Raw genomic sequence first — 3,631 nt, forward strand, 5'->3', positions numbered from 1 at the left:
AGTGCTTAACAGATGCTGTAAGATTCCTTGTTATTTTTCCCGGTCTACCCTTTGAAACACCTTTTGCTGAACCAAAACTTTCCATGTCAACAGCCTGCCTTGACTACACCTATCTGTCACTGGTGATTTTGAATACCACACTCCCAGAAACTTAGAAGAAGGAAAAACAGGAGAAAAGCATTCTTTAAAAGTTATGTCCTGGTCCTGGGCAAGGTGGTAGCATGGACAAATTCAGTACTCAAATCCTCCCACAACCACATAAATATTACAACTAAACTACAGAACAACCATCATTTAGAATCACCTGAAACCTAGCTAAACAGAAGTCTTACAACTAAGGATATAAAAAAGAAGCCACATCAACACTAATAGGAGGGTGCTCGCTTCGGCAGCACATATACTAAAGTTGGAACGATACAGAGAAGATTAGCATGGCCTCTGCACAAGGATGACACACAAATTCGTGAAGCATTCAGCAACATTTTTACCGATATGTCCCCTAGAGCAAGGAATATAAAGCAAAGAATAAACAAATGGGATCTCATCAAAATAAAAAGCTTCTGCATGGCTAAAGAAAACAGTACTAAATTAGCAAGACAACCAACTGTATGGGAAAACATATTTGCCAATGATACCTCAGACAAAGGTTTAATCTCCAAAATATACAAAGAACTTACACGACTCCACTCTAAGAAGACAACCAACCCAATTAAAAAATGGGAAAAGGACTTGAACAGACACTTCTCCAAGGAGGACATACAGAACATCCGGAGACACATGAAGAGATGCTCAATATCATTAGCTATCAGAGAGATGCAAATTAAAACCACAATGAGATACCACTTTACACCAGTCAGGATGGCTATCATAAACAAAGCAACAAACAACAAATGTTGGAGAGGTTGTGGGGAAAAGGGGTCCTTAGTTCACTGTTGGTGGGATTGCAGACTAGTACAACCATTATGGAAAACAGTATGGAATTTTCTCAGAAAAATAAAAATCGACCTGCCTTTTGACCCAGCAATTCCACTGCTGGGATTATATCCCAAGAATCCTAAAACATCAATTTCAAAGAACCTATGCACCCGAATGCTCATAGCAGCACAATTTACAATAGTCAAAAGTTGGAAGCAACCTAGGTGCCCATCAGTAAATGAATGGATCAAAAAATTGTGGTACATATACACAATGGAATTCTATGCAGCAGAGAGAAAGAAGGAGCTACTACCCTTTGCAACAACATGGATGGAACTGGAAAGCATTATGCTGAGTGAAATATGTCAGATGTTGAAAGACAAATACCATATGATCTCACCTTTAACAGGAAGCTAAACAACAAAACAAACAAGCAAGCAGAAAAAAAAAGACACTGAAATAGAGAACAAGGACACAGTGACCAGAGGGGAGAGGGAAGGGAATTTAAGGGGGAAAAGAGGGAGGGATTTGGAGGAACAAATAGGAAGGACACAGGGACGAGAACTAAGGGGGGTGGAAATGGGAGGGAGGTGAGGAGCATGGGGTGGGGGAGGCTGGGATGGGAGAAATAGACAAAAAAACTGTACTTGAAAAATAACTAAATAAAATTTTAAAAATAAATAAATAAATAAAAATGGGGAAAATTTTTAAAAAGACTGATAGGAGGGGTAGAAATGCAGAATGGGCTGGTCCCACACCAATGTGCAAAGGATAAAAATCAGGAGGGATGTTTCAGGTGCAGAGGTGCCCTTTGAGGAGCAAGGGGTCCCAGGCTCACACCAGGCCCCACATCCCAGGGCTCTAATGCCAGAAAGAAAATTCTCCATAACTTCTGGCTATGAAAACCATCAGGGACTGGCTAAGTGAGATGGAGAGCTTTCTGGAGTCCCACGTGTTCCTTTTAGAGGGCACATACAGAGACTGACTCACTCTGAGTTTCAGCGTTGGGGCACAAGGGACATATAGGGAAGAACTGAGTTGTATGGCATTGGGGCAAGAGCTAGAAGGGGAGCCTTATCCCAGACAGAAGTACTGGCAGAGACTATTGTTCTTTTGCTGAGCTCTCCCTCCACAGACACTCCACCCCACCCCACCCAATTTGTGAGCCATCTCAAGCTGTTTCCAGTGACTTTTTCTCACAAATGGCCTGTTTTGGCTCCTGGTTCAGACTCTCCTAAAATGACTCAAACAAGCAACATCTAGCTACGGTATGTCATACGTCTCACTAAATGCCCCAAGCTTGACACTAGGGGCAGCTGGCCTTAGTTCACAGGTTGGCCTCTCCTGGGTACCTCTAAGCCCAGCATAAGTAGCAGCCATTTGCAGATCTCTTTGTATCTCATGGTGGGTGGCCCTGGGCAGGACACAGGTGGCAGCTGACCTTGGCTTGCACATCTCATGAAAGCTCAGATACAGTGCACCCAGTAGACAGGTTCAGAACACATTGAAGCACAACCCCACCACCTCCACAAGTGACACACTTAACAGGCAGCCTCAGCAGGCAGCAGATCCCTGTTGAAATAAGTCTTGCTCCATGTGGTGGGCCCCTGGCACAGCCAATCGGCCTGGGGTAAATCCCTCCCACTGAAGTGACAACAGCAATCAAGGCCCAACTACAAAAGAAAGGTGTGCACATCGCACACAGTGGGGCGCAAACTTGGAGTGGCCAGTTTGTGTGATTGGGGAGGCTATGCCATTGAACCCTACAAAACGCCTACTATATAAGTCCACTCTACCAAGCCCAAAAGACATAACAGTTCTAAGTAATACATAGAAACAATCACAGAGAGGCTGCCAAAGTAGGGAGACAAAGAAACATGTACCAAATGAGATAATAGAACAAAACTCTAGAAAAATAACTAAACAAATTGGAGATAAGCAATCTACTAGATGCAGAATTCAAAGCACTGGTTATAAGGATGCTCGATTAACTTAGAGGAAAAGTATATAAACCTAATGAGAACTTCAACAAAGAAATAGGAAACATAAAAACGAGACAGAAAAAAAAAACAGCCAGAAAAGGAAAATATACTAACTGAAATGAAAAATACATTACGGGGAATCAACAGTGCTAGATGAAGCCAAGGATCATAGAGATTTGGAACACAAGAAAGCAGAAAACACCCAATCAAATCAGCAAAAAGAAAAAAATTTTTAAATGAGGATAATATAAGGAGACTTTAGGACAACATCAAGTTTACCAATGTTTGCATCATAGAGAGAAGAAGAAAGAGCACAAGGAATTGAAAACCTGTTTGAAAAAATGACGGAAAACTTCCCTAACCTAGTCAGGGAAATACACATACAAGTCCGGGAAGCACAGAGAGTCCCAAACATGATGAACCCGAAGAGGTCCACACCAAGATATGTCGTAATTAAACACAAAAAAAAATCTTAAAAGCAGCAAGAGTAAAGCACTTACTTGTCTACAAGGGAGCTTTCATAAGATGGTCAGCTGGTTTCTCAAAACTTTGCAGGCCAGAAGGGATTGGCAAGAAATACACAAAATAATGAAAAACAAAGACCAACAACCAAGATTATTCTACTCAGCAAAGGTATCATTTAGAATCAAAGGGCAGATGAAGAGCTTCCCAGAAAATAAAAAATTAAAGGAGTTCATCACCATCAAACCAATATTATAAGAAATGTTAAAGGG

At 41.6% G+C, this 3,631-nt stretch overlaps 1 non-coding gene across 1 annotated transcript; it reads left to right on the forward strand.

The window, feature by feature from the left end:
* Positions 1–376: 376 nt before the first annotated feature.
* Positions 377–486, forward strand: LOC119042992 (U6 spliceosomal RNA). The gene has a single exon (XR_005081336.2). It is a non-coding gene; the product is annotated as a U6 spliceosomal RNA (small nuclear RNA).
* The last annotated feature ends 3,145 nt before the right edge of the window (positions 487–3,631 follow it).

This window comes from Artibeus jamaicensis, unplaced genomic scaffold, assembly GCF_021234435.1.
Source record: "Artibeus jamaicensis isolate MK-2021 breed Jamaican fruit bat unplaced genomic scaffold, CSHL_Jam_final scaffold_378, whole genome shotgun sequence".
NCBI classification, from domain to species: domain Eukaryota; kingdom Metazoa; phylum Chordata; class Mammalia; order Chiroptera; family Phyllostomidae; genus Artibeus; species Artibeus jamaicensis.